The 13,290-nt window shown below is 33.6% G+C and overlaps 1 protein-coding gene across 1 annotated transcript in view; it reads right to left on the bottom strand.

Moving 5' to 3' along the window:
- RB1 (RB transcriptional corepressor 1) overlaps nt 1-13,290 on the bottom strand; it is a 170,170-nt gene that overhangs the window by 55,532 nt on the left and 101,348 nt on the right. The window lies entirely within an intron of this gene.

Below are 13,290 nucleotides of genomic sequence, written 5' to 3'. Positions count from 1 at the left end.
CAGTGTCTAAAAGTGACTGATTTAAATTATGTGGTGACAATCTGTAATGTCTTTGAATGATTTAATTTACTAAATTATTTTATACTAATTTATATAAGTTTCAGTATTTAATATTTTTATTCAACATACCATTTTTATTTTGAATTAAAACAACTAATCGTATTTGTTAAACTATGATTAACAAATGAGAAAGAAGAGTAATTTGAAATATCAAATGTTTTGGGAGTACTTTAAAATACATATATAACTAAAAACGTAGTCTTCTGTAGAAATGGTGACATATTAACATTGTTGTAAGATCTTGAGCAGTAACACACTGATAACATTTGGGGAGTTTGGTTTGTGTAGGCAATTTGTAGAAAGCAGATGCTATCTATATGGTATGTTTGAAGTTACTATTTTGATTTTCTGTATGTAATGCACTCAATTTCAAAATGACACATGCCACAAAAATTGAGAGGGAGAAAACTAATAAAATGTCATTTTGCTAAGTTTTTACTTAGCAAAAAAATAAAATACTACCATAGGTACATTTTAAAGGTGCACTTACATCACAGTCAAGAACTTACGTTTTAAGTATGTTAGGTCAGAGAAACACCAGAGATAGTGAAATATAGTACTTGGCATTTAGAAAGTAATATACAGTCACATGTTGCTTATGATGCTTGCTTAGGTAATTATGTCATGCAAGCATCATAGTGTGTGCTTACACAACCCTAGAAGGTATATACTACTGTACACCTAGGTTTATATGGTATACCCTATTGCTTCTAGGCTACAAACCTATGCAGCATGCTACTGTAAAGAATAATTTAGGAAACTGTAAAATAATGGTACTTGTGTATCTAAATATATCTCAACATAGAAAAGGTACAGTAAAAATACAGTATGATAATCTTATGAGACAACCATCGTATATGTGGTCATTGACCAAAATGCTGTTATGTGATGCATGACTATAAATATTTTCTTTTCCTTCACTCTTCTGGCCATTTTAAGCCAAATGTTGGACAGTTCAAAACATTATTTTAAGTAGGCAAGATGTTATTGTATGTAAAAATGATTTATTAAGGACACAGTTCCTTTCATTATAAAGCAACAAAACTACAAGGTCAAAAAACTAAACAAAACTATATTTTCATTTCACTAAACATAAAATGGGTATGGCTCTGAGGTATACTTTAGAAAAAAGTACCAAGTACACTAAAACTTTTTTATTATCCAACATATTCGTTTTTTAAAAAAATTCAGGCCGGGCACAGTGGCTCACACCTGTAATCCTAAAATTTTGGGTGGCCGAGGCGGGTGGATCGTAAGGTCAAGAAATCAAGACCATCCTGGCCAACATGGTGAAACCCTGTCTCTACTAAAAATACAAAAATTAGCTGGGCGTGGTGGCACATGCCTGTAGTCCCAGCTACTCGGGAGGCTGAGGCAAGAGAATCGCTTGAACCCAGGAGTCAGAGGTTGCAGTGAGCCAAGATTTCACCACTACACTCCAGCTGGGCAACAGAGCAAGACTCTATATCAATAAATAAATTAATTAATTAATTAAAAATAAAAAATCAAGCAGTTCTCCAAAGTTAACTAAAAAAGAAGGCCTTCTATTTAAGAAAAAGGACATGTAATTAAATTCAGCATCCAACCTATCTGATTTTTACTGTCTTAATCTTTCAAGTCCTGAATACAACTTGGACAAAAAATTCTTTTAAGACAAAAATTTGATTTTTGCTGTTCTCTAGGTTTGAGCTGCAATGATTTCAGAAAAACCACAATCATTTGCTAGACAGGTAAACCCATTTTCAATAAAATAACAGTGGGGGGTTTTCTTTAGGGATCCATGTTTTCCTTTAGATAAACCTAAAGCAAAATACATCTTTTTTTTTTTTTTTTTTTTTTTTTTTAATTTATTTATTATTATTATACTTTAAGCAAAATACATCTTTAATGCCTTCAGCCCAGGAATTCCAGGTTACAGTAAGATATGATCACACCACTGTACTTCAGTATGGATGACAGAGCAAGACCCTATCTCAAAAAAAGAAAAAAAATTATAAAGAAAGAAAAGAAAAATGCTTAGAACAAACCCAAAAACTAGTGAAGAATACTAACCATGGTCCTTTATATCCCAAGAGAAGTATATACATAATATAAGTGTGTTTTCTTCCATTGACTTGAAATCCCTTTATTTGATATCACACTTCAGTAAATAAAAATACACTCTTTCTTAAACATACTGAGTTGAAAAGCAACTACCAATCTACCAATCTGGGGCAAACGGGTGGAGAATTCTGTAACTTTGAGATTTCTCGGAACTCTCCTCAGTTTAAAGATCTCAACTTAAGGCAAGATCGCAAAGCATGAATATAACTTTAAAATACAAGTAAAACAGTCATTAAATAGTTGTTATTACTATGTTCATAAAGAAACTTTTTGGTGTCTCTTGTCAACAGGAAGATAAATGAATCAAAAGTTTTGTAAGATTCTTCATAAAGCAATACATAACAGATAACAAACATAGTTTTCTCATCTAGAACTTCAAATACTGGGTAAATCTTACCTATGGGAAAAAAGTGTACCAGAACAAAATTTATTTTCCTTTGTTAGTGTTGTACTTTGTGGTAAATCATATATTCTGAGGGTTTTCTCTTCCCTTCCCCCTTTATTCAGAAAAACCTATATTAATATTAGAACTCTGATAATTTTACTTTTTATTACCTGAAAATGATAGCACTAAGCCCCCCTACAAAAACTGTGCCCACTGTTATTAACATTTTCATAAAACAGTAGATGATTTGACTAATCTTCCTTCCCACATTAACTCTCTTCAAAGGAACAGAGTTACTAAGAAAATTTTTCAGGTGTGGAAAAATGGCTTTCCAGCATCCTAATAATTTCTGAACTTAGAAATCATCTTTTCTGAGAAAATATCAAGTACCTAGTTTTAAAAAAGCATAAAAATATATGTATTTTTATTATATGTATTTATATATTATATATGTAATATATTCACAGAAAATTAAACTGAATATACTACTTAAGGAGTTATCAACGAACCTTAATATTCTACGTTCAAAATGCTGAAAAGTAAATTGGAAATATAAATCCTAATTATAGATATTGGTATTTAAAGAAATTAGCCACTAAATTGAGAAATATAAAATAGAAAATGGAGCAAACTTCATATTCCCATCCAAGAAACATTTGGTTCATGAATGGTACATAGTTATCAAGAATCTGAAGCAATTGCTTTTTGGTCCTACAATTTTGGACACTTGATGAACCAAGTATTTTGTCTTTTGTCAATATATTAGGTTACTATTTCTAAGAAGAAGCTTTACTACCTTCCAGCACCTAAACTTTTTTAGTGCCTAAATGCCAGTTCAACTCTGGATGTCACAAATGTTCTTAGTTGTGAATAAATTTTTGTGTAGAAACAATTTTATAAACAGTGCTTAGGCAGGGATAAAATCTTAAAGACTCCAAAAACAAACTTTTTGAAAAGCTTTTTGGGGTTTTCCTGAAAATTGAATTACCCATTTATAACATGGCTCCTAAGAAATAAATTACAAATTAAAAAGGGCTAATGAACAAACTTAAGAATGTAGAACATATTAATATCTAAACTGACCAGAGTATTTAATGATCAACATTACTTATTTAGCAACATTTTCCAGATATCAACATGTACATACTCCTAAGATCTCTAATTCTCAAATTTCTATTTCCTCTCTTTATCATTTTTACTTAATGTCAGACAGTTTTATGAAAGTACAAAGAATGTCCATTAAACAAAGCAACAGACCAGATAATAAATGAATAGGAGATTAACGCCAGGCAAACTTCTCCCTCTTTCTTATTACCTTAAAATGATAGCGTTAAGCCTCTCCCACCTTCCTGTCTTCCTGCCCCCAAAAGATTTACTACAATAACCTCTTAAAAGGGTACAAAATTACCTCTTTTATTGGAAAAGCAGTGTTAAAAACAGAATTCAAATGATAGAGCCCCAGAAGGGGTATAATTCAAAAATTTAATAATCAGTTTTCTCAAAACTTGGTTTACTCATAATAGATTTCAAGCAATTTTTAAAAATAAAAAAAGTTTAAGTAACTGTAAGAAACAATTATGTGTTGTATACTTACAGCAGAGTTACAGTTAATAGCCATGGGATAAATGTGCTAAGTTCCATTATCATCCTATCAAAATGGCTTCTGGAACATTCACAACTTAGAACAGAAAGGGCCTGATGGTCATCTGATATAACTACATCTTAGGCTGAGGAAACTGAGGAACTATAAGACTAAATATGAGACACAATATCACATAACAAATTAAGGTAGAGCCAGGGTAAGAACTCCGTTTGTTTGTTTTTTGTTGGTTTTTAATAGAAAGATGAGGTCTTGCTATATTGCCCAGGCTGGACTTGATACCTGGGCTCAAGCAATCTTCCCAATTCAGCCTCTCAAGCAGCTGGGACTACAGGTGCAGGCCACTGCACCTGGCTGAACCCAGTTTCTTTGTTTTTACTCATCTAATTATTTAATGGTGGCAAGGCAAGCACCACAGGCAAAGGCCCTGTGGGAGAGAACTTGGATACTGAAAGGATTAAAACATTCAAAGTGGCTGGAGAAATAAGGCTGACATCTTACATATACTTATAGGCCATGTTAAGACCACGTTAAGTGCTGAGAGGCTGTGGAGAGTCCTCAAGAATTTTAAGGTAGGGGAAACATAATCAAATAAAGATTTGTCTGATACAGGGTAGAGATGCATTTGTCTTCAGCAAGAAAAGAAAAATAATCACAATAAGAACTATATTTATACATTTAAAGGGCCCTTCTTATCTTTTTTTTCTGATTTGTCCTTTCTCCCTTATTAAAATGGGAGAAATTCTTTTTTAAATGATGGTGATAATAGATGAGAAGACTATTTTAATGTCATTACTTGGCAAAATTTGGACAGCAGCTGTCATGGAGAAATTGCTACCCGGAATGAAAAATAGTACAAAACTTACGGATGGGATTTGGCAATATCTAACATACACATATACACACACATTAACCCTTTGACCCAACATTCTTACTTCTAGGTATTTATCCTCAAGACACAATTTCAATTACATGAACATACACACACATAACACACACATACATACACACACACACACACACAGCTATTTATTGTGGTAATATTCAAAATTGCAAAAAACTGGAAACTACCTAGATGTCCAATCATAGAAAACTAGTTGAACAGACTGTAGTATATATACACAATACAGTACTATGCTGCCGTGATAATGAGAAATATCTCTATAAACTGATAGGGAATGACTTCAAGAAGGTAGTGTTAAATGAAAAAAGCAAAGCATAAAAGAGCACACATAGTATGCCACCTTTTGTATAAGAAAAAGGCAAAATAAAACATGTATAACTGCTTATTTTTATAAAAAGAAACAGAGGAAAGATAAACCAAAATACAAGGGTGGGGTGGGAAATGGGATAGAAGGAATATCAAAGAATATGACATTTTTCAGATCATACCTTTTTGTATAGTTACGACTTTGGGAAACATGTTAGTGTTTTATACGGGGTATTGACAAACTTTCTTCTCAAGGAGTAGATAGTAAATATTTTAGGTTTGCAGGCTCTACTGTCTTGCTGCAACTTCTCAACTCTGTACTGCAGTGCAAAAGCAGCCACAGACAATATATAAATGAATAAAGTGGCTGTGTTACAATAAAATTTATGGTCTGTGGACTGTGCATGCCATCTCCTGTTATATGTAGTCAAAACTGTGGGCCAACAAGGATGGGGGAAAAACACCCTAGAACTTCATTTATTTTAGTGTCTGGCACAAACTGGTCTCAATAATTAGAATGAATCTTAAAATTCTTCAAAAGCCCGAGGAAAAAAGGCAAATTTTCTTTCGTTAATACACAAATTCATTATTACTCTTATTACTTCATTTATCAACTTTAAACTGTATTTGTTAAATTCCCACCATTTAGATGAGGTTATACAATTGCTAAAAGAAACCATTTTGTTGTTGAAGGCATTCTTTTTGAAACTATCTGATTTCTCATGTGGAACAAATATTTTCTGGGCTTGTTGCATCCTAGGATTTTTCGTATTTTTCTCCCTGCACTGGTGTGATGGTTTCACTCTTTATTAGGTCTCATGATTTCCCTTTTGTGGATTCTTTTTTCATTTAGTTAAAGCACATTCCCTAGTTATTTCATTTCAAAAGGGCAGTCAAGAGATAAACATTCGGAGTCCTTGCATTTCCAAATTTCATTTTGCTGTCATATTTGACAAATTTTAGGTTATAAAATATCCAGTATTCCTAGTGAGAACTTCTGTGCTGATCTGGATCTCATTCCCATAAAATAACTTACTTTTTCTCTCTGGAAGCTTTTATAATTTTCTCATTATCTTTAGAATTCTGAATTTTTCGCTGGGTGGGGTGGCTCACGCCTGTAATCCCAGCACTTTGGGAGGCCAAGGCGGGAGGATCACGAAGTCAGGAGTTTAAGACCAGTGAAAATCTGTCTCTACTAAAAATACAAAAATTATCTGGGCATGGTGTCACGCGCCTGTAATCCCAGCTACTCAGGAGGCTGAGGCAGGAGACTCGTTTGAACCCAGGAGGCAGAGGTTGCAGTGAGCCGAGATCACACGACTGCACTCCAGCCTGGGTGACAGAGCGAGACTGTCATAGGGAGAAAAAAAAAAAAGTATCCACATTCATTCATCATGCTCGGCACTATGGGACCTTTCCATCTGAAGCCCCCTAGTTTTCATTAGTTTTGGAATTTTTTTTTTTTTCTGTTCTTTTTTATTATTTTCTCTCCTCCATTTTCTCTGGTCTTTCTTATGGTAATGAATAAATATTGAACTGAGGTACCTGAAAATACCAAAGTAAGGAACTACATAACCTACCAGTACAATAGTTTGTTGTATTTTCCTCCTAGGAAGAACTGCCTTTCCTATTTCTTTTTCTTTAGGTCTGTTACAGAAGTCTGGGTTTACTTCAGTTTCTGTTCTGCTTCTCTCTTTGGCACCATCAGGAAACCCTAGCCCTGTGTCTACAAGTGTACACAAAATTTGACGGTGGGGGCAGGCTTGTACCTGTATAGTTTATGCATTACACAACAGCATGGGGCTTTAGCCTAAACTGCACACCAAGCTTAGGGTTGCTGTGTCCAGATGGCATCTTTTTATAATTCATTAGTACAGAGGAAGGTGCTTTTTTTTCTTTTTTCTTTGAGACAGTGTCTCATTCTGTCACCCAGACTGGAATGCAGTAGCACAGTCACGGCTCACTGCAGCCTCAACTTCCCAGGCTCAAGCAATCCTCCCACCTCAGCCTCCCAAGTATCTGGGACTACAGAGGTGCATTTTCTTTATTCTCATAGGCTGGCATGGCCTTAGATGGGGGACTGGTCCAGGTGTTTCATGTTCTTAAAATGTTGCTCACAAAGTGTAGTACCCAGTCCAGCAGCATCAGTATCACCTGGAAACATATCAGAAATACAAATTCTTGGACCCTACACTGGAAACTTTGTGACTGGGCCCAGCAATCTGTAATCTGTGTTTTAACAAGCCCTCCAGGTAATTTTGATGCATGCTCAAGTTTGAGGACCATTGCCAGATAGCACTTTAGAAAACCTTCCTGATTATTGCCCCACTCTCTGCATCTGCTACTTGGAGCTTGGGGGCTCTCTAAGACTCCCACTTCCACAAGTCCCCTTTCCTGGGGGTGTGTGCTGTGGTTTTCTCTACTTTATCATATCCACAACAGTCTTCATTTATTTTTTATACTAAAAAAAAAAAGAATCAACTCCTCCACATCCCTCCGTAGTTTTTCTGCTTCACAGTCTGAGTACTGCTGGGTTTCACTCCCCTGTGATATGTGTCTTTTTTGTCATTTCTGCAGGGTTTGCCGCGAGAAAGGAGGTAGAAGTGTGTGGTGAGTCTGCTATTCCAATGCGCTATGTTCCAATATCTCATTATAAATGAGAAACAGTCTCATTTTTAAAAGCAACTGTACAGTCCAAGTTACACAAAAAGTCATATTACTTAAGCCCTTTTACTGCTGCTAAAAAATAACAAAGTGTTTTTACATCAAAACACAGGAGATCTTTACATTACTAACAACATAACCTTAAATTTAATTTTCTTTTAAAACTGATAATTTTCCAACTAATTTTACCAATTATTGTTAGCTCATATTTTAATAGGACATAAAACCTATGAGTTATAGGTTTTATATATAAAAAAGGTTAAAAGATTTTATATATAGTACTTTATGAACAGAAGAAGTTTATTTAAATAAAAATGAATACTACTTAAGACTTTGGGAGTCTTACTCTGGGAGGCCAAAGCAATAGGATCACTTGAGTCTAGGAGTTTGAGACCAGCATGGGCAACAGCAAGGCCCTGTCTCTACAAAGAATAAAAAAAATTAGCCGAGTGTGTTGGCTCACACCTGTAGTCACATCTACTAGGGAGGCCGAGGTGGGAGGATCACTTGAGCCCAAGAGTTCAAGACTTCAGTGAGCTATGATTGTGTCGTTGCACTCCAGCCTGGGAAAACAGAGTGAGACTCGTCTGTTTTAAAAAAAAAAAAAAAAAAAGGTTTTCTGCAAGGGATTTCTCTACTACTCTCCATCCCTTCCCCAGGCCATTTATTCTTCATTGGAACTGAAATGTGTGAAAGTTTATTTTCAGAAGACCCCATTAAAATACGTGGGTTCAACTAAATCCGATGCCAATCTAAAAGTGCATACTATTAAAAGTGCCCAATATTCCTATGAAAAACATAATGCAAAAAAATTATATTTTCAAGAACAGATAGTAAGTTCAGTATTGGATTAGGGTATCCTATGTTCATTTTTGTTTATGACTCATGTAAAAGATAAGTAATTTCACTTCTCCACCTTTTTCGTCTTAATGTTTAAAAGAAAAAAGCTAAATGAGAAAACCTAATATAAAAACTATCATTACCTAATACGTAAATTTAAAAACTTTTAGACAATTTAATTATCTGAAAATATGAAAAGGGCATAATGATAAAACGACCAGACTTAAAAGATAGCAAGACAGATTTATGTTAGTCTTTGAAGAATTCTTAAGGAATATAATCAAAATCTTAAAGATAAATTTGTTGTTATATTTAGCGGAGATAAGAACACTGAAACTTAGCAAAGTAAGAAAAGGCTTTTTTGAAAAGGCTAAGAAACAAATCCAGCTGTTTCCTATTCTACGTTTCCTTATCATGTTCTAAATCTAGCACTTACAGGAAGACACCAAAAATACCTTTGATATTTGGCCATTTCTGAGAAAAGCTGAAAATATGAAGAATCAATTAAGTACATTAATAACAACACCAAGGACCACAAATGTGTATGTTGAAACAGACTGGGTTGTGACAGTTCAGAGTTTTTAAAACATGCTATAAATATTTGGAAAAATGAAATGCCAAAAAGTTATATTTTATAATTAAAGGTAAGTAAGCTTAGATGATTTAAGAACAATTGCCTTAGAGTAGTTCTAAAATTTTAGTAAACTCAATAATTAATAACAGCCTTTTATTTCGCTGCAGAAATTCAGAAGCTACACTAATTAGGATTGATTTCTCCTATTTCTCTTCTTTGTTTGTTGCATATCCAGAATTCCAGAGCCCTTCCTCACAATTCCAGTTAAGATATGTTTACAAACTGAAAATTTTAAAACTAAATTCAAGTAATTATCTAATATCATGACTCTTCATAAAAATTCTCTGAATAAGAATATATGTGCTTCCACCCCACAGGTTAAGTACAGAGAATATGTCCTAGCTATTCTTCTGCCATTGCTACTTCCCTTCTTGTTTGTACTTGAATAGTGAACTAACACCACCCTCAGGGTAATTACTGACATGATTCATAACTAAAGCAATATGACAAATTCCAACTGTAATATAACAGTGAACACTGCCCATACTTAACAATGCTGGAGTCCCATGATGCCTTTTCCCCCTGAACTTTTTCCATTTTGAGAAGGTGATGGGGGAGGAGGGGTGCCTCAAGAGCAGAGAAAAATTCTCTGTACTTATAATAAGCCAAGATAAACAGGTTAATACTGTGTAACTGTATCCTCGGTTCTCTGTTCTTATGAAATTACTGTATAGTAGAGGAAAAGGAATGAAGGGTACTAGCAATTAATTGTTATGTTTCTAATTACTATTCTCATAAACGCTCATTTATTCCTCACAACAAGTCTGAAAGTTATCCCTATTTTATATACAAGGAAACCTGAGATACAGAGACATAATTTGCTCAGAACCACACCAAAGCAAGTTACATGACATCTCTGGACCTCAGGTTTCTTTATCTATAAAATAGGGATAGCAATGTTTACACTTCCAGGCTTCTGTGAATATTAAGTAAGATCTGCTCACTCAAAGTCCAGGCCCTTTTTGCTATAGCATAGTAACACTCACAAACAGAAAAATACAAACACAGATAAAACATGAGGAAATAAATGAATCATGACAACGTACATACCAAACAGTAAACTAACATACACTAAGAGGCAACATAGAGTCTAAAAGTATAGTCTCTGGAACCAGACAGCCTGAGTTAAAATACTGGCTCTGTCACCAGCCAGTTTTGTGGACAAGGGAAAGTTTCTCCATCTGTGAAACAGTGATAAGAGAATCTATTTCATAGAGTTGTGAGAAGTTATGAGTTAATACACCAAAGCACTTTTAATAGTACCTGTAATAGGAAATATGCAAAAACATTACCTAATATTACTTCTACACTGAAATGTCACACACATAAATGAGAGTTATTTTGATGTTGGTCTGTATGGTTACCAGACAAGCTTCCAAAGAAGTAAGCAAGTGATGAGCACTACTTCCTAAAGGAAGTTTCTATGAGCTACCTACAGGACATTCCTGAGTTGTTAGATTTTTTTATTTTTGGACATCCTTGAAATTCTGAGTCCCTTTTGCCAATTAATGAACAAAGAGAATGGGTAATATGTATAATATGAATGGTGTGATGGGGAGGAGTGACATGAATAGACAAGTTATGAATATTTCTCTACAGTAAACTCTGGCATTTTTTCATGTGTCAGAGTGTTTTAAAATTAAAGAAGGGGATAGATACATAGAGAAAAGAATAGACTTAGGGATCAGACATATGACTCAGGTACTAGAAGTTACTTGAGCAAAGGTTTAGAAATGAAAAGGATTTTATGTTTAAAATCATAAACAGGCTACCTGCATTGATTTATAACAGTTATTACAGTTTCTTTAGATTTTCTTATTGTTGTCCTTTTTTAACATATGAGAACCCACATGAAAACCCATTTAATGCCTTATTAATCCTTAACAATGATGAAAAAGAAATACAGTTATTTTATTACATTGAGCTTATATTCCTAGATCTTTAAGCAATCATCTAATTACATTTCATATGTAGCATATCCTCGCTACATTTCAGTGGATGATTATTCATGAGTTAAATTACTATCCTTTTTCTGTTTGTATTCTTTCTGCTTATCTATCTTAAAATTTTTGTAGATTATTAGTTCACTGGCAGAAAAATAATGTCACCATAAAATATTTATTTCTAAGATATTGCCTTCTTTTATTTTCCCTTCTTTGTCGTTACATTTTTTCATTCGTATAGAAGATGACTTTAGGCATACCTGGAATCTTTTACTAAAAACAGAGAAAGAATAAAACAACAAAAACCTCAGGTCTAATGTTTCAGTCTATGAAAACAATCTTGACATCCATTTCTCTCACCCCTTCCCTTGAAAGTTGATCCAAATACCTAATTTCAAACTAAATTATTATGGATTCTGAAAACACTTATAGTAAAGTCTCATTTCTAGGAGTTGCATGAATGAAACATATATGCATACTAGCATTTACTTTTATAATATAGTTTGCTCATTTTTGTAAAGTCTTCTTTTAATCCTTCTTCCTGAGGAATAAATCAGACCAATAGTCACAGTGCACTGCACAAAGGAGCTAGTCAACAAATGTTACTTTTCCCTTTCTTGTTACTAATTAGCTCCCAGGCAAAACACTTCTCTTCTTACTCAAGATAAAAAATACACATATATATTATGCTTTCACTTAGAATAAAATTAACTTACTATTTATATTGCTCCCTTTATACTGTCCCATATGCCTGACTATATATTATAGAGGTAATATAAACAGCGTGAATGATTAAACAGAAATAATGTAGTACATTGACAGAGCCCTTTGCTGGAAACCAGTATGGAATTTGGAATCAAACCAATATGAGTTCAAATGCCAACTGGGTGACCTTAGACAAACTACTTAAAGAGAGCTGATGATCTGTTCTAGGGAAGTGTAATGAAACAGATCCTTAAAATAATAATATAATAAATATGAGAGACAGCTTTAAAAAAAATACAGGATTCTATCAACTATTGAGAAAGAAAAGGAGAAAATGCTCAGTATTTAAGCCTGGAAGATTTGAAAAGTAAAAAAATAGACATAGTGGGAAGCAGAGGTCCATTTAGAACAAGCTAAATAATTTCAGTTTTGAATAATGAAGTCGTCTCCTAAATCACTTGAGAAACTAGTTTTTGCTGTGGAAGTCAAGGGCAAAGCTATATTAGTAATACACTGGGTCAGAGTGAGAAAGGTTAAAGCTTTAGCTATGTTTTCAGAATTGAATTTTTTAAAATTAAAATAAAATGTTTCCTCTTTTTGGCAAAGAACAGTAAATACACGGTTATTTTAAGTAATTCATGAGAAGCTTTTAAAAATATAGCATAATTACTTTATCATTATATTAGCATGGCTGTTGTGCAAAAGTATATATGGCGTCATACTGCTTCACTGTCCTGATCCATGCTTTTAAAAAGTGTTAAATGTGGCTTAATCATTATCTTACAATTAACTTGCCTTCCTGAGTTGTAGCTCTCAGCAAAATATAACTTAAAACAAATAATGTCTAATGGTAAATACTTAAAATACTTCTGCAAAGTACACCAAAGGTTAATGACCCACCATACAAACAGACAACAGATATCCTTTTTGGTTTTTTGAGAGCCACAGACTGTTCTCCCTTTTGTGTTTGCTTCCTGTCAATATTGACATTTCAAAAGAATATCAAAAAAGCTTAAAATTTTGTTTATAAGTTTGTCAATAAATCAGGACTCTAAAACCATGGGCTATTCATTACAAATTGTACTCATACATAAAATGACCCTTGATTTAAATTTGAAGAAATAATTTGAAAGATATATTTTAAAT

The sequence above is a fragment of the Papio anubis genome, chromosome 15, assembly GCF_008728515.1.
Source record: "Papio anubis isolate 15944 chromosome 15, Panubis1.0, whole genome shotgun sequence".
Taxonomy (NCBI): Eukaryota; Metazoa; Chordata; class Mammalia; order Primates; family Cercopithecidae; genus Papio; species Papio anubis.
The sequence above is the reverse complement of the archived record's forward strand: the minus strand, read 5'-3'. Positions and strand labels throughout refer to the sequence as shown.